Genomic DNA, 18,912 nt, shown 5'->3' with positions numbered 1-18,912 from the left:
TTGGCTCTCCATCTTCAATTTCAAATAAGAGGTGGTTTTTTTTTTTTTATAAAGTCATCTATTTTGTATCTTGTCTGCTTATTACTTGTCATGCTAGATCAATACATTCAGATGCTAAATCACGAACAGAAGCCACTGCTTCCTGAAGTATTGTACTAGTTTACCATGTTGGAAAGTCGTGCTTTAGACCACCAAGGAGGGAAATGAGACTTTAAATTAATTTAAACACCAACATTTCAATATAAAAAGGACGGGACTGGGGGATGGCAGGAGAAGGGAAAGTTGCCTTGTGTTCTCTTAACTGGGGGATAAAAACTGAAGTAACTGAGAAGAACCTTTGCTTTAATTCCGCAAGATGTGTGAGAAATACAATATTAAAAATACGGAGGAGTTGTATGTATTCAAAGTACTTTGTGCATTTTAAATGAAATATAAAAAAAATCTGATTTGCAAAGTTATACACACAAATATTTTTAACACAGCTCCCAAAACTTACGTTCTGACATACCCAATGCGCATATTGGATATTTGCGGGTTCGGACGATTGTGGCTCCAACTGTCCGCGGTTTGCCGCTCAAGGCCAATGGGGGCTGCAGGAAGCGGCGCAGGCCGAGGGATGTGCTGGCCGCCGCTTCTCGCGGCCCCTATTGTCCTGGAGCAGCAAACCGCGGCCAGTGGTAGCCACAATCGGCCAAACCTGCGGATGTGGCAGTTAAACGAACTGGCCCGGCCCACCTGCCCACCCTGGCAGGCTGCGAACCAAAGGTTTAAAGGCTACTTTAGATTATTAAATACTACTTATAAACATCTATAATGGTTACTTACTCTTATTTTGCCTAACACAGTATGGAATGAAAATGAGTTGAATGAAAGGGCTGATGAATTGACATGTTATGTTTCTAAAGGCAACAGTGTATACATTTTCAAGCTGTAGCATTAAGAGGTTGAACTAAACCAATTACTTTAATGAATATTTTACTTGGATTGATGAATTAATTAGCCTTTTAAAAGAGAAATGAGCTAAGCTATCTCATGGGTATTTGTTCATAACAAAATCTTAAAACTTGTTTACTACACTTGTTACATTTACTAGGCTTTAGGAAAAAAGCCTAATTCTCTCTTCTGTTCACATTGTTTTACATGTTTCAGAGTAGCAGCCGTGTTAGTCTGTATGCACAAAAAGAAAAGGAGTACTTTTGGCACCTTAGAGACTAACAAATTTATTTGAGCATAAGCTTTCTGATCACTCTTGTTACAGTGTGTATGGTAAAACCCATTGTTTCATGTTCTCTGTGTATATAAAATCTCCCCACTGTATTTTCCACTGCATGCATCCGATGAAGTGAGCTGTAGCTCACGAAAGCTTATGCTCAAATAAATTTGTTAGTCTCGGGTGCCACAAGAACTCCTTTTCTTATTGTTTTACATGATAAGCCATTCTGCAGTTGTTTTCTTACTGTGATGGGAAAAATCTTTGATCTTCTATAGATTACTTCTGGTATCTTTCCTTTTTTATGAAGTACTGTCCGGACTACATATGTCCATGTTATTGGTCTGCAGAATTGACACAACCTCTTTACAAGACTTTCCCTTTACCGTATCACAGAAGGAAAGATGAGAAAAAGGAGCAGTTTCAGTACAAAGCATTTGCAAAGTCTCTCTTTGGAAGTTGTTAATGCCAGGCTTCAAGGATGCCATGCTTATGTTTGAAACTTGCTTACATTTAATGGAGACAATGGTGGAAGTCCAGTGCTCCCTCTTTTTGCTATTGAGAGAGATCGTCTACTTGTGTATTTGTGTGCATGCATGTGCGAATATTGTTTACAGTGTTGTAGAAGTGTTGGTCCCAGAATATGCAAGAGACAAGATGGGGGACATAATATTTTTACTGGACCAACTTCTGTTGGTGAAAGGGACAAGCTCTTCTTCAGGTGTGGAAAAGGTAATCAGTGTCACAGCTAAATATAAGGTGGAATAGATTGTTGTGCATAAGGTGTTAACACGTTGCAACAGACCATTCAAGATGAAGCAGGCAATTAACACATCTGCAGTCATAGGACAAAGGAGGCTTAGGGCGTGTCTACACTACAAAGTTAAGTTGATAAAGTAGCTTATGGTCGACCTGACTATGTAAGCCTACATGCTACAGTGTTCCTCCTGCTGCTGTAACTCGCCCGCTGACCTCGTAAATCCACCTTTACAAGAGGTGTAAAGCTTAGGTCAACATAGTTCAGGTGACGCAGTGTCTGTATAGACACCATAGTATTTGCATTGCCTATTGGCTGTCAGGATGGCTGAAAGCCGGAGCCATGCAATTGACAAGAATGTCAGTTTCACTGCTGCTCGGGTCTTTGTTTTGAAATTGAGTGGGCAGGGGAGAGGAGGGGTTCCAGCTGTGAGCCCCAGCAGTGCTGACAGCTGGAGCATCGCTACCTGGTTCTGAGAGCCTAGGCTGTGGGCTCCCCACAGAGCTCCCAGGCTGAGACTGCTGAGCCCAGGATCTCAGCCTTTCACACTGCTCCTCTTAAATTGATGCAAGCACTCCTGATGAAGACATGCAGCATTGACAAAAGGAAGGTAGTGTGGATATGAAAAACAGCAGTGGCTATAAGTCAACCTAATGAAGGATGACTTAATTTTGTAGTGTAGACATGGCCTCAGTGGGTTACAGACTGTTATAATGAGGCATGAAACCAGTGTGTCTACTGAATCCATGATTTTGAATGTCTAGTAAAGTTATGAATTTAAGCTCTCAGCTTCCTCTTTTGAAGGTATTGTGCAGGCTTCCCTTGAGGACAGGGACCACAAGGTCAGCTATAGAGTGATCATTTTGTGACAAGTGTTCACCCACAAGTGATAGGGTATTTTTGTCTTATTTTTTAAGTTGGAAAAAAACCTCCACATTCTGAATACCCCTAGTTGTCACTGTGGAGCCCATGTGGCGTATTATCAAACAATTACAAATCATACTTGATGGGGACTACATCCTGAAATAAATCTTTCCCGAACCCCATCTTCTGACCTTCAAACAACCCCCCACCAATCTCATCATCAGAAGCAAGCTCCCTACACAACAGGACGCACCAGCTCCAAACACCAGACCATGCCATAACAGATGCAAAACCTGCAGACATATCTCCACGGGTATGATGATCAATGCTCTCCCAACACACCTTTTGCTATCCATGGGTCCTACATGTGCTTATCACAACATGTGGTGCACTTCATCTAGAGCATCAAATGCCCCAACAACAATGTGAATGAAACCAGACTATCACTATGCTCTCAAATGGACTCACACAGAAAAATTATAAAAGAAAGAAACACCATATCACCCATGGGCAAACACTTTTCACAAAATGATCACTTCATATCTGACCTCCGGGTCCCCTTCCTCAAGGGAACCCGGTGCAGTGCCTTCAAAAGATGAGCCTGGGAGCTTAAATTCATAACTTTGAGAGACACTAAAAATCATGGACCCAATAGTCACCCTAGTTTTATGTCTCATTACAACAATCTGTAACTTGCTAACCCTCTTTTCCCCTATGACTATGGAAATGATAATTGAAAACTTCATCCTGATGTGGTGATAGACAAGTTTTGAGGGACTGATTTCCAAAGGTATTGAACACCTGTATCTCCAGTTAACTTCTGTTGGAATTGTGGATTCTCAGCTATTCTCAAAATCAGGTTCCTTACCTCTTTATAACCCCCTTTCTCATCTTTAATGTATAATCTACCTGCCTTAGAACCGTGTTGTGAAACTTCCTAATTTCTACAGTGCTTTGTTTACAGAACCTTAGACACAAAAGTAATAGGGATATGTTTATCTGAAAGGAAGAATTTTTTTTAATTAATATTATAAGTACCAAGTTGAGGATATGTATACTTGTTTTTATACCTTATATTTTTATTCATGTCATTTTTGTTTCTAGGACATGGTATTGCTATCCCTTTTTGTTATAACCTATGATATGTTGCTGAACAAAAGTTGAAGGAAAGCATGGAATGTTATGCGGTCTGTGTTCAGTTTTAATTTCTAGCCAGATACAGCTTTGAACATATTGTTTCTTTTAAAAATGGAGTCTAATACTTGTACAACATAACAGGTTTTTATTAACAGTTTTCACAACAGAGTAAAAAAAAAAAAAGCTATGGTTTAGTTATTTGCATATTGTCAGTAAATTTGGACTTCTGATGCTATATGAAAGTCTTGTGTTAGCAACTTTTATGAAGTAACAAATTCAGTTTTTGTTCCCCAGATAAGAATGATGCAACAGAAACATATGTAAACCTTTAATACTATACAGTAGGAGAGTGATTAATACTGTGTGGTGTTAGTCATAAGAAAGTAAAGCATTGAGGAGAAAAAAGTGCTGCTATGGGCACATAGCAGCTCACTTTGAGTAATATTGCAGTGGTTTTTAAGTCTGTGTGAGAGGAGTTTATATATGTATTGTACATATGAATAGATGGACACGGGAACATTTTTAAACTTGATTGCCTAAGGTCACATACCTACTCTCTATTTGGCTAGCTATGTAAAAGTGCCTTTATCTTTAGTGCTAAGCACCTAAAGAATCCACTTTGTTCCATGGGAGATGTGGATACTCAGCTCCTCTGCAGATCAGGCCATTTTAGTTAGGTGCCTCGCTATAGATTTAGATGCTTAATTTGAGACATCCAAGTTTGAAAACTGTGGCCACTGTAGACTTCTAGTTACATACGAGAACCATATGGGCCCTTAAAACTTCAGAAAACTACTTTCTTGTTGTGCTGGTCACAGAAATTACTTGAAATACACTATCAAGAGTACTAAATGTCAGATAGCTACACCTTTTTCTCATTATTGTACATCTGGTAAGTATGAAAACTGAAAAAAAATGAATTACAGAACTTGTCAGCAATTTTAAAAATCAGTTACATACATAAGAGTCTCTGTATGTTCTGTTTCAGAATCCATAACATTAGTTATTTTATGGAGCTAGGCATGCATTTATAACATGCATCTAAGATTTAGTGGATTAAATTCACCATGCATGTGTAGAATATATTCATAATGAATATTTTCCAGATTGATTAGTAGTTTGTACAGTAGCAGCAATTTGCATGGCATTCCACTGTAGCCTGACAGAAGATTGATTACAGCTTGGTTTCCAAATATACATAGAGTTCCCCAGTTCAGCAAGGTATTTAAGCACGTGTAATTTAAAGCATATGAGTAATTCCCTTGACATGGTAGGATTACTCATATACTGAATCTCATACGCTTAAGTACCTGGCTGAATTGGGATCTAAACTGTTATGCTAAACATTGTAAATAAAGCAAGCTGAGTTGCATAATTTTGCAATATACATACAGAATCAGAATTCAGAAATACAGAATAAACTGCTACATTGTAATAAGTCTTACTACTATATATATATATATATATATATATATATAACGAACTACAAGTCTGATTTTGAAAGTGCACTGCTAAATATTGCTCATTTTTTTCAGAGTTCAGAAAAAAAACACTTTTTTAAAGCAGTTCATTGTGTAAGGTGAACTTTTAACTTTAAGCATTTAAATTTTATTAAACCCAAATTTGATTATTGTGATTAAGTGGTTTAATGTATTGACATTTAGTTTTGCTCATGTGCTCTACTTCAGTAGCATTGTGCTAGCAAACAGCTATAATTAGATTAGCAGCCAGTTAAACAGTGGTGACAGTATCTGAGCTTCAGAGAGCATGTGCTGGGTTCTGCATGTGCCTTTCTCTGATTGGCTGCAGACGTTGCTGCTTGCCAGTTTGATAGGTTTCCACAGTAATCTTTATGCTGCAATACAGACATAGATACAGAGGTACTGTGTCCATGCAACGGTGGAGGTACTCATCTTGTAGCATTAAAAAAAAGCGCACAGATGAAAGGCATTGGTCTTTGTTATAAAACATCAGTGGTTAACGACTGCTAGCTGCAAGCAGAGGTCAGTGAAGGAGTTTCAATTCATGGTAATTACTTTCAGGTCTTTATCTCTCCCATAAAACACAATCATGCATGAAATGAATACTGTTAATCATGTCATCTATTTAATTTGGTCTTGCTTTCGTTAATATCATGTGTACTCCAGTGGGATAGCCATCAGATTACAAAACATGTCATTACAGAGTGGATTTATCAGGGAAATAGAATATATTTTTACAGGAAAATTTGCTTTCGTGTGAAATCTTGAGCCTGTGCATGTGAGCAATTTTATTAGTTCCCTTTTGTTATGGTAATGGCAATATTGCATTTATTTGGGTCTCTTTGCGGAACAGTTGAATTAGAGGCATGTAGGACTTTCTTTACATGGAGATGAAACTGTTCTAAATAATGAGCAGTTAAAAGGATAATTCTGAGGAATGTACTTATAATTATATCAGGGTAATAACTATTCTCGTGTTTTTTCCAAAGAGGTCAAGGAATGTGGAGTAGTATGCTATCATTCTTTCATCAAAGATGCTTGTAGCTTTAGTATTTGAGTAGTTTCTTTGTTTCATTCTTTGAATTCCCTATTAGGCGGCTGGGGGGGACCCCAAACTGGTATATTGCAGCATATTCTTTGCTGCACACACAAATATTGTTCCCAAAGGCCAGATTTTGTCCCAGAGCCTTGTTTGTTGTAGGAATTGTCTTTAGCAATAGAATGAAACAATTTATATAAGACAATCTTTTCTTCTATGAGTCTGAGACTTCCAGAATGTTTTCCATAATTCGAGCATCATTTTATTTAATCTCTTTGAGATTTGTGATCTACATATTAATTAATATGAAATTTTTCTGATAAAAACAATGCCAATTTAGAGAGTATGTTTCCTAGTTAAAACTGTATTTGGAAGAGAAAAAAACAAGCACTGAACAATGTAGTCATACTTCTTATGAAGGTAGTTGACTACTAAAGCTGACTGTTAAAACTTAAAGTTAATGATATTGTCTGTGTCAGACTCTAGAGCCCACATAAACTTGTGAGGTAAGTGACCATTCATCCAGCTGGCTTTCTGCCACCATGCGTCTGAGGTAACAGTAGATTGCCTCAGCTAATATCAGAAAGATAAGGAACTGTAGCTACTTTAATATCGCTTTCTACTCCTTCCCGTCACCTCCCAATGAAGTATTGTGTTTGTGCTGTCCAAAATGTTGCAAAGTAGGGTTGTAAACTTCTAAAATATTGAATTAAAACAGTGTAACCTTCTAAATAAAGGCCCATAAAATTCCATCTTGGTCACTTGCTTGCTTAACTTTCTATGTAAGTGGGTATGCATACAATGTATATGGGTATTTCATAATGTGGGGCACTTCAAAAGCCAAGATATTTTATCTGACTTAGTTCAAAAATATTTGAACTACTATAAATTTCAAATGCTTAAATTCTGATTTTAGTACAGGACAAAGCATTGCCAACAAAAATGGTTTTGAAATTATTATTGCTACCACAAATAAAGCTCAGTCACTGTCTGCTTGTATTGTCTGCATTTGTCTGTACTTTATTGCCATAAGGTGTTTTTACTGGTGCAGGCTTTGAAAATAACCTTCCTGCATAGCAACAGTTAGGTCTGGACAGTGATGAATGGGGAGAATGTACAGGCACAATGTTATTTATGTATGGCAGTTTTTTCCAATATCCTCAGAATTACCATCTAACTGTATTTATATGGTTTGTAAATTAATCCATGTCATGTGCATGCTTTAAAGAAGAGATTTCCTGATAATATCTAGAATAATTTTTGACATGAGCCTCCTCAAGCCATGTATGATGGAGATGCTTGTAGTGGTTAAGGGAAGTTGGTAGGTAGAAATCCCCAGCTGAATAACGTACTTAGCAAAGCTGACTGTTTTCATTCAAAATGAAGACAACGTGTTACTTAAAGTGAAAATTAAGTATATGCAGTGAACTAATACTGTACATCTGTAAAACAATAATGACTTCTTATCTGAAAATGTTTCTTATGCTTATCTCAGATAGGTAACTTGCTCCATATTTTAAAAGTGGGCATATTTTTTCTTGGGGATGTGTAAAGCATTGTTAAAAGAAAATGTATACTGCAATTGCACATTATAGTTATTTATACAATGTTGTTTCACCAATAGTTATTTAGACAGATGTCTCTCCCTCTGTTAGGTGTGACTGATTTTTTTCTGGTGCAGCTAATGCAGAAAAGCGTGAAACTAGCATTGATGACTGTAATTTACAGTAATACTGTTTTATTATCTTCAAGAAATAAATTGCTTTTTTAGAGGTGAAAGCTTTGTTTTCATTATGGAATGTGTTTTCCGTTTGGGTAGGGGCAGCAAACAAATTCAATTTAAGCAGTAATTCATAGATAACATTTTAGAGTTTACTCATCTCAGCTAAAACAAACTTCTGAAAAAAACTTTTAAAATAGAATTTTACTAGATTAAATCTGGCATGTGTTTCAGCTGATTGTCAACAAATAGTGAGCTGCAGGGGACTTGTTTAAAACTAAAAAGTATTTTAAAACTATTCAATGTTAGGAAATATATGGATTACACATGATAATTGTATTGTGACCTATCAATATACCTGTCTTACCTCTGATATGTGGCTTTGTAGCATCTTCAGTTTTCATCAAGTCTTGTATAAACTTCCCTATTAAACTGCACTTTCTTGTAACATGAAAAATGAAAAACTAATGCCAAGGAACAAAGCAAGAATACAGAAGTGTGATAGCCAGCGCAGGGTTTCAGCAGTTAGAAAATGTTAAATATCCAATTGCCTAAGGATCATTTGTTGTATATTGTATTTAAAATAGATTTTGTACAGTTGAATGTGGTCTTATCACCTTTACTGACATAGTAGGGTATCCCGTTATAATGCAGTGGTATCATAAAAGAGCTTTGCGTACCAGTATTTTCAGAATCAGTAATGACTGCTGACTTTTTTGTGTGTGTGCATATTATTGATTGGGTTTACAAAAATTTATATTCAGACTGAATTTGAGTATATACCAGGAGTGGGCAATAATTTTCGCAGGGGGCCACTCCACAAATTTGGTAAGTCATCACAGGTCGCACATTTCTACTATATGAATGGAGGGAGTGCAGGGTCTGGGAGGGAGTTTGTGTGCAGGAGGGAGCTCCGGGCTGGTGCAGGGGATTGGGGTGCAGGAGGGGGTGTGGAGTCTGGGAGGAAGTTTGGATGCAGGAGGGAGCTCCGGGCTGGTGCAGGGGGTTGGAGTGTAGGGGGGGGCAGGGTCTGGGAGGGAGTTTGGGTACCAGAGGTGGTTGGAGTGTGGGAGGGGGTGCGAGGTGTAGGCTATGGCCAGGAGGTGCTTACCACAGGTGGCTCCCAGCCAGCAGCGCAGCTGGGCTCAGGCCGGCTCCCTGCATGTCGTGGCCCCACGCTGCTCACGAAAGTGGCTGCGGCTGGCTGCTGCTGGCACGTCTCTGCGCACCCCTTGAGGGTGGGAGGGTAGCAGGTCTCTGTGTGCTGACCACGCCCACAAGCACTGCCCTTGCCGCTTCCATTGGCTGGAAACCGGCCAGTGGGAGCTGTGAGAATGGGGGGGGCAGCATGCAGAGCCGCCTCCCTCCCCCCTCCCGCTAGGGGTGCACAGAGACATGCCAGCAGCAGCTGGCCACTTCCAGGAGCTGCGTGGGACCATGGCAGGCAGGCAGCCTACCTGAGTGCCCTGCTGCACTGCAAGACTTTTAGCAGCCTGGAGATTATGAGGGGGCAGCCAAAGAGCCTGGCGGGCTGGACAGAAATGTTAGATGGGCGGGATCTGCCTACAGGCTGGATTTTTCCCACCCCTGGTATATACAGTAGTCTGACTGCCACTAACGAATAGTGTTACACTAGCTTAGATTTATTAAGGTATTATGGCTTTCTACTGTTAAATATTTAAGTGAATTTCGCTGTACTTAAAACCATGCCAAATCTAAAGAGGAAAGATTATTCTTAAGGTTAATGCATTTTTGTAGTCTTCCAGCAATAAGAGAGATGATATGAAAACAGTCATTAGGATTTAAGGTATTACTCAAGTGTTTGCTGTGGGATTTTCACTTGGGTGCCTTGTGATTTGTAAAGTTAAGCAAGAGCAAACAAGAATGCCAGAATATACATTTCTAGAATTGTCCTAAAACAAGTAAAGTGAGATTTTGTGTCCTAAAGCATATTGTCACAGTTTACGGCAGGTGCGTCTGTATCTCCACTCCGTGGTCCATGACTGGTACCCACTTCTAGGCTTCCCTGCTCCTCAGCCACCCTGGGCCGGATTAAGCTTTTGTGGGCCCGACACCAAACATATTTATGGGCCCCCATGGGGGAAATGGGGTATGAGGTGGGGGATGTTAGGTACCCAGAGCAAGGGGCCGGCCCTGGGCAATGGGGCACGGTGCGGCAGGGGCAGCCCTGGTCCCCCAGCCCAGCGTGAGGACACTGTTTACAAACCAGCAGCCACAGATACACACTGCACTGCCTGTGCTTCTTGGGAGCAGGCCTGCACCACACCCTAGCACCCCCCACTCCACCCCAAGGCCCCCCAGCCCCCTTGCCCAACAACCCCCACATAGACCCCATGCCCAGTTCCCCCGGACCTGCTATGCCCAGTGCCCCCCCCAGAGACCCCCCACAATTGCACAGCACCCTGCACACCACCACCACCCACAGTGCCCCCTCCACAGACCCCTATGTCCAGCACCCCCCCCAGACCCTCCACTACCTAGTGCCCCCCAGCCCTACCACCACAACTTTACAGTACCCCCCACAGACTCTCCACTGCCCAGCTCCCTAACACAAACAGACCTCCTCTACCCCCCCACTCTCCAGCACCCACCCACAGAACCTCCACTGCCCAGCGTCACAAAACACAAATCTCCCCCCAATGCCCAGCATCCCCTCTCCCTCACAAGCCCTCCAGAGACCCACTGCCCCATGTCCCGCCTCCTAGTCACATTCACCGCCCCCACTGGGAGGTGACTGTGTCCCCTGGCTGAGCTGGCTGCGTGGCCAGGAGCTGGTCTTGGGTGAGGATTACTCCAGCCACTTGGGAGCTGTGCAGTCAGCCAGGCTGAAGCAGGAGTGAAGCCTGCCCGAGCCAGGCTCCTCAGGACCCACTTGCCCGGTGGGGCCCTGCCAAGCCTCCTGTGATGTACTTCTCCCCACCACCGGTCGAGAGTGGCCCAACCTCTACTGGTCCCAGGCAGCTCGATCCTGGGGAGGCAGGCAAAACCCTGTAGGTGGCTGGCAGCAGAGTCCACTCAGAGCCGGAGCCTTAATGGGCCCCTTCCAAGTGTGGGCCTGCTGCCATTGTAAACCCAATATTGCAGTAATCACCTCTCCTGGTTGGAGACCTGTGTCTTTCTCCCTCCTGACCAGGATTTTACCAGGCTGCACAGCTCCCTGCCTACATTGTGGTAGACCCAGCAAGCCACACTGCCTTCGCAGGCCAGCATCTGTGCTTTGCTCACTCTCCAAAATCTTATGAACAGCATAATTGCCAGCAGTCAAAAGTTATCACAGAGCTCTTTCTGAGCAATCACATTTATTCTTAAGGTGCAAGCATTACAGAGAACATACAAAAAACAGTAAAAGTTCCTGTACTATTGCTAAAACTTATCAATTGTCAGCTGTTAGTCTAATGGGGTCTCAATTCCAATTTTTCCCAGGAAGGATTTGGGCCCCCCTTGGACAGAAAGTCCTATCCATTTGCTGGATCAGAAAGAAAGCCCTGAGTCACTGTAAGCTCAAGCTGTTTATCCAAAAGTCCTTTCTTTGTCAGTTGATCTATGGTGAATTCAATTTGAACTAGTCTATGTGAGCTTCTTCAGGTGACCACCTGAAAGTACTTCTCTTGAGGTGTGACAACCTGAGTGAATTTGTGTACTCACTGTTCTTAGTTCCTGGAGGAATTGTTGTCACCCTCCCCAATAGAATTGCATACAGTCCCTTACCCAGAATGATACATAAACTTAATACAGTAAAGCATCAGAGGGGTAGCTATGTTAGTCTGGATCTGTAAAAGCGGCAGAGTCCTGTGGCACCTTGTAGACTAACAGACATATTGGAGCATAAGCTTTCGTGCGTAAAACATGCATCCAACGAAGTGAGTATTCACCCACGAAAGCTCATACTACAATACATTTGTTAATCTATAAGGTGCCACAGAACTCTTTGCCATTAATACAGTAAGACCTCCCAAAGCTATTGCAGGAACTTTCCATATCTGTCACACACACGTTTCTCCTTTCTCTGCTTTTTCAGTTCAAGTGCAGGGGTTACTATTACATATGTAGTATCAACCCATATTTGTAATTCTACAAATATTCTTATAACTTTGTTAGAACTCCTTAAGAATGTATCTGATATTGATTAGCTTTTATTTTGGTGGTTTGTTTTACTTTTTAACCTTTTAGATTTTAAACTCTTTATGGCAGATTCTGCTCTGAATATGTTTGTGCAGAGCCCAACACAATGGAGCCCTGATTATAATTGGGAGTTCTGGGCATTACGGCAATACAACCAATTAAAGATAGTGGTAACACTACCAAATTGTACCTAAATCTGCTGGGTGGGTGCCATAGGGGATGCAGGGAGGAAGAGGGTTCCTATTCCCCTCACTGCCCTACTGTGCAGAGACCAAGTACAGTCACTCTTTCTCAAGGGATGCAAGAACTCTGTGAGTCTAGCCCCCCACAGCATTTGAAAGAAGGTGGAAAAAAGATGGAATCCTGCTAGCTCTGCACTTTTCACTTCCCCCCATGCCAGCAAAACTGGCATTGTGTAGAGGGAGCACACACAGCAATCTCAGCAGCTGTGTGCTCTAAGACATGTTGTGTACCTATCTGAGGCATAGTGCCTCAATCTACTCCTACTTGGGATTGGGAACCTCTGCACCATCCCCTTCCAGAGGTCTCTAGCTTCTAGCTGCAATTTAACCCTTAGCGTAACAACTAAATGTACATAGATTTTTGGGTTCAGACGTTTCTGATGTACAAAACAAGTTTACCCTTTATGGAAAAAAGGGCAACTGTGCCTTTTTCTTTCCATTATGGCAATTATAAATCATTCCTTGTCTGCCAGCTGAGAGAGAAGTCATTTTCTGGTAGCAGAAACCATAACTGACAGCTGAGTAAGCCGTCTGTAGAAAACTTCTTTGTGGCTAACCCCTGCAGCTTGTCTTGTATTACTAATGTAAATTAACTGGAGATGGGCATGGATATCAAAGTTGGGATTAGTATCTGAATTTTCCAAAAGTTCATGAGTATGTGGGTCAAGGCCCCTATCTATAATTAACCCTTTGAAGACCTGGGTATTTGCCCATTTTTGTCAGTGGTGGTAGGAGGAGTAGCGGTATTACAGCAATGCGTGAGACCCCAGTGTTTTAGGTACTGTACAGTGTGGCAAATTGCCAGCACTACTATAATGGGTCTTGTGCTTTCTCTTCTTGGAGTGGGGGGTTCAGGGCATCGTTTCTTGCCCCCTGAACTGGGGTATTAACTGCCCCACTAGTGTCCTAGGGGAGGGGAGGGGAGAGGAGAGAGAGGGACCCGGGTCCACCCTCTACTCCGGGTCCCAACCCAGGGGCCCTAGGGATAGCTGTAAACCACTAGAACTAGCGGTTCCTTCCCCTGGGCTACTTCTCTCTCCTGCCCTTCAGCTTGTGGGGCTTCTTGCCCTCCCTCTGCACAAACCAGATGTCCCTTTATCTAGGGTCTTGGTCTTCTTAGCCCACCGCAGCACTTCTCCAAACTCTCCTCTGCTTCCCTCCAAACTGCTCTCTACTCCAGCACCAATCCACTCTGCTTCAACTCCTCCTCTTGTCTGATTGAAGCAGGGAGGTTTTATCATGTGACTGGCTTCAGGTGCTTTAATTGGCTTCAGATGCTTTAATAAATTTATAGCAAATCTTTCTTCCCTCTACAGGGAATAAGGCTCCCTTCTAACACTCTCCTGCTGCCCTCTGGCCATGCCACATCATAAGAGACAGTACCTGCCCAAAAGAATGTACGTTCTAAATGGACAATACAGGTAAAACGGTGACAGAAGAGGAGAGCCGCACAGAAGTGAAAGCCTTTTGCTTCTGGCCACACAGCAGTTCATTGGCAGACCTGCAAATAGAACCCAGGTCTACTGAGTCCCAGCCTAGACCACACTGCCTCACTTTTTAGTGGTAGAAGCCATTACAATAAATCTATCTGAACAGGGTTTGAAAACTTAAGGTATCTCTGCAACCACTTACAGTATAAGCAGCAGTGCAAGTAGGCAGGTATGCCGTACCAGCAAACTATTTATAGCCGGTACGGCGTACCGGAAAGACACAGCAGGAGCCCCGCCGGAGGAGAGGGCTGGGGGGCAGGGCTAGGAGTTCTATTCCTTTCCCCGCTGCCCCTCCAAGCAGGGAAAGGAGCAGAAGGCCTAGCCCCGCCCCCTGCGCTTCCACGGAGCTGTGGCTCCCGGGAGAGCCCTGCCCTGAAGTGTCCGGCACAGCAGGAGGACAGAGCCCCCTTCTTCTCTTCCCCCTGCCCTCCCGTCACATGGGATGGATGTGGGGAGGGGATGGGGAGAGCATGGGAGCCCGGGCTGGGGCGGCGCAGTGAGGAATCACATGGGGAAGTCACATGCCCCGCTTACCTGCTTCCCCCTGTACTGGTAAGAAATGAATTTTAGTTGCACCACTGAGTATAAGCTCTTTGGGGCTGGGACCATCTCTTTGTTCTGAATAGTGCCCAGCACAATGGAGCCCTGGCCTTTAGGCACTACCGTAATAAAAATAATAATGACAAGGACAGAACCCGTGCAAATTTAAAGAAATAAGTAGTTGTGTACTGTTTCTTGTATGTAATTGTAACAACTTTCTATTAATAGTTGTTAAAAATGAAAGTTGCGCTAAGAATCTCAGGCTTTTCTTTTATGTTCTTTACCTATCTGGCCCTATTTCACCTTTTTTCTCTTCTCTTTACTGTAATCATCATGGAGCATGTTTCTTTAAGAAAGTCTCCTCCAGACGTGAAGCTCACAGTACAAACACCCCTTTCTGTTTCTAAACACTTGCCGCCACCACCACCACCCCCTGCACAAAACAAAAACACCTAGCAGAGTTTTGACAGCCAACATTTGAAAAAATGCACCTGGCACATAATAGCCAGGGGCCTATCGTAAGGTGAGATCTCCTATCCAAGACAACACCCAAATTAAGAAGGCCTGATTAGCAGAGAGGATGGTGCTGTTGCCAAGAGTACCAAAGATTGTGGGAGAGTGGAGAGGGCTTGGGAAGAAAGATAAGGAGATCAGTTTGAGCCATGTTAAGTTTAAGCAGGTGTGATACTTCCAGAGTGTGAGAGACAGGCAGAGATGAGGCTGACGGGAGATGCAAATTTGTTTTACAGACATGTGCATCTCAGAACACTTTATAAGACCATGAAGCCACAATGCATCTGTTGACACCTGATCAGTATGTCCTCTTTACTGTAAGTACAGCAGCATGCTACTGGTAAAGTTAGAACAAATAGTACTGTTTACATCTGGAAATCTTTTGAGCTATTCATCATTAAAACAGAAATTGGAAGCCTGAAATTCCACATCTGTTCTCATGTGATATTTGAAGAATATCTCCATACCTGTCTCTGTAGTTATATTGTGCTCTTCACTGAGTAGCAGAGGCCTCTCACAGGATGATTCTCATTACCTACAATAATATTAATTACATTAATAGAGCCAGAAATTTTCTGTGACATGCTTTTCTACATGGACTTTTGATTAGGTTTTATTTTAAAATCCATTACACCACCATATTCTGTACGTTTTGAATGTGCAAAATGCATGTATAGTGTAGCATTTATTACTCTATTCTGCCTTGTTCACAAGTTCTGATGGTGTGTCACTGCTACTTAGACAAGAATTATTTTGAAATGATAGTATTTGCAAAAGAATGAGAAGTCTGTTTTAAAGATGAAAGAAAGCAATTTCTCTCTTATGAGGGCTTGCTTAGGCTCCATGCTTAATAAATCAACTTCAGACACATCCACTAAGAAGTTTTAGATTTCATTTTTATATTGATTTTTCAAAATTAAATTAAATAAATCCTTTTACTGTTGTCAATTGGGCAGGCTTTTTTGTTTCTTTTTATATTGGCAGGTTAGACATTTTACATCATTTGATTAGATTGCTATTGTCTTTTAAAAATATCTTTTAAGGTGATCTATAAGTATGGTGAAGACATTTCCAGCTTGTTAAATGCCCCAACTAAAGAGAATACGGAAGCACTTTTATATTTATATTTAATTCGGATTTTTTTGTTCTTTTGAAAGAGAATATGTTTCCAAAATAATTCCTTGCTTCTCCACCTCCATCTCTCTGCAACAATGCAAACCCTCTGTGACTTCCAGCTCCCATTTGGAGTGATATCCCAGAGTCCATCTGATGTTGCACCAACAGTTGGCTATCTATTTGTGGTAAGAAGAGTCTAATTGTCTCCAATATTCCATAATTTTAAAGTGTAATACTTAAAATTAATGTACTGTTCATGATAAAATAATGTTTAAAATATACAATATTGGGTTAAAAGTGGGACTTGACCATAATGCAAGCTCCAGCATTATTTGTTCAACTGTAGGTTTGATACCACTATCAGAGTGCACACTGGGAAATAACCCAGAGTAGGAGCTGGCATATCAGAGTTCTGCATTCCTGAGACCTGAATTATGATAAAAGTGACAAAACGAGCTGAAAATGCTCCTTGTGGTGTATACATCTTATTGTGTTAAAGTGAAATTTAATTTGTAAAGTTAAAATTTTTCCCAGAATTTTCCAATCTTCTTTTAGGCCCCAAGTATAACTTTAAGCACAGGGATAATGTTACAAGAGAAACTCCACTGACCATGTTTACAGATTCAAGATTGAATACTATGTGTACAAAGAAAATAAGAGTAAGAGTAAAATTTTATCAAGAAAGATATTTTGAGGAGAGATTTGAAAGAGGAGAAAAGGTGGTGGCTTCACAACGTGCCGGGGTGGCATGGGAGACAGCATGAAGGCTGATGCTGATGTGGGAAGCAGACAAGGGGTAATCACAGCTGATTATTGACAGTGAAGGTGGGGGTCACCAATGTAATTAAAAACTAGATTTGATATATAGAACAGGCCTAAATGTCCAAAGATTGGAAGTCAGCTCAAGAGTTTCTCCCTGAGGTGTGCGTTTTGTTTTTATGATTATTATTTATTTGCAACATTTCTGTGCCGACAAACTCCCCAGCATAAACAGTTATACTCGCATAAAAGTGCTTTTGCCAGTATAACTTTGCATTATTTCTTTACCTAGAGTAAATGTGTGCTATTTTTATGTAATCATTCTTCAGGGTAGAAAAACATTTAAATTAAAGTTTAAATGACACAGAAATTAGTAGCTTAGCCTCTGAACTCACCAGGGAAAGCTTCCTACTCCACGCTATTGAGTGGGCAAGCAGATTTTCAAGCCTTTTGTATCACAAAGTTGAGGATTGTGTATCCTAATTATTTATTCTGTGCAAAGATATTCCTTTAATCTTTCAAAAAAATAATTTTCACTTTTATGTTCTATTGCTTTCACACATTATATCAATTTTGAAAGACTAAGTTATCTCCTGTACATAGGTTGGAAGCTCTGTTTGCATATGTCTGATTTTACTGGGCTGTGATTTTGTGTATGGAGCTGTGCACTGTATATATCAAAAAAGGGAAAAATAGATTTGTTAAGGATATTACTCAGTGAGACCTACTGTGGACATCCTGTATCCAGGTGGACTTAAAATTCTTTATAAGGTCTTTAAGAAGCTTCCTTTTTAACTGCTGTCTGAAATGTCCTAATATTTCTTATCAAGAAAGGTCACCTTCTTAATAGTGATTACACTAGCTAGATGAGTAGGCCAACTGGGAGTCTTATATCTCAAGGAGCCTTTCATGGTGTTCTTTTCAGACAAAGTAGCTCTTATACCAGCTCCAGAATTTCTCCCTGAAGTAAACTCCACCATCCACTTGAATCAGAAAGCATCTCTACCTTCTTCCCACCTTAAACCAATTCATCCCTGTAAATAAAAATAAACAACAACAACAAAAACACTGCAGTCATATTTCATACACTTGAGCAGTCGTCATCAAATACTACTTTAGTAGGCTACAAACTCTGTAGAAGAGTTTTTTTTTTTTTATCATGTGGAAGAACACACACACACACACACACACACACACACACACACACGGCCCAAAGGTTCAGTGTTTCCAGATGGGTCAAATTTCTGTTAGCACTGATGTGCATGTCTAAACATATGCCTCCTTTGGACATTGTAACCCTTTCAATCAGATATTTACTAGCTCTTGGACAGAGAAAAATAGTCTCATAATAAAATTAACAGGGCGGTGACTTTGATTCATGAAATACAAGTAGATATTTCATCTTCCACAGATACAGCCTTAGTTCAGTGTCCTTTAGGTTACAGGTCCTCATTTAAAGAAAAGCACAAAACTCTTCAGATACTTGTGATTTTCACCCAGCCCTCTTGTTTGTTTTATTTCCAACTGGACTGGATACATATCTATACTGGTTAGATTCATGTATCTGAATAGAATAGTCTATTCCTTACTATAAATTGATTCTCTTGTAATCTATATTAACCAGTCTGTAGGATGTCCCTCGTTCTTTTAATTACCCTCTTTTTAATTCCTTGTTATATAAATACTTGTGTAACCCTCCTTCAATTGACATGTGTAAGGCAGAATGAGAAAATTTAAACTAAGGTATATTTGATCACTCCAAATACCATTTTGTGATGTGAATTCCAGAGACTCCTGTGTTTGGTTCTTTTTTTTATTACAGTGTAATAATAAATAATCTCACAAAAGGAATATCCGTAATAATGCTATTAAGGGTTAAAAAGAATTGGAGTTATATGTCT

At 41.0% G+C, this 18,912-nt stretch overlaps 1 protein-coding gene across 7 annotated transcripts in view; it reads left to right on the top strand.

The window, feature by feature from the left end:
- The window catches only part of FAM110B (family with sequence similarity 110 member B), a 176,201-nt gene that overhangs the window by 71,279 nt on the left and 86,010 nt on the right, over positions 1–18,912 (top strand). Inside the window, exons 3-4 of one of the 7 annotated variants that reach the window (XM_038392689.2) lie at positions 15,373–15,453; positions 16,372–16,437. The exons of 2 other annotated variants lie outside the window; for them this stretch is intronic. The gene's annotated coding sequence lies outside the window, so the exon portion shown is untranslated. Of the gene's footprint in view, positions 1–5,829; positions 5,997–15,372; positions 15,454–16,339; positions 16,438–18,912 lie in introns of those variants that run through there. 4 more of the 7 variants (XM_038392690.2, XM_038392692.2, XM_038392696.2 and 1 more) reach the window with 4 other exon arrangements.

This window comes from Dermochelys coriacea, chromosome 2 (assembly GCF_009764565.3).
Source record: "Dermochelys coriacea isolate rDerCor1 chromosome 2, rDerCor1.pri.v4, whole genome shotgun sequence".
NCBI lineage: Eukaryota > Metazoa > Chordata > Testudines > Dermochelyidae > Dermochelys > Dermochelys coriacea.
This window is presented reverse-complemented; position numbering and strand designations above follow the sequence as displayed.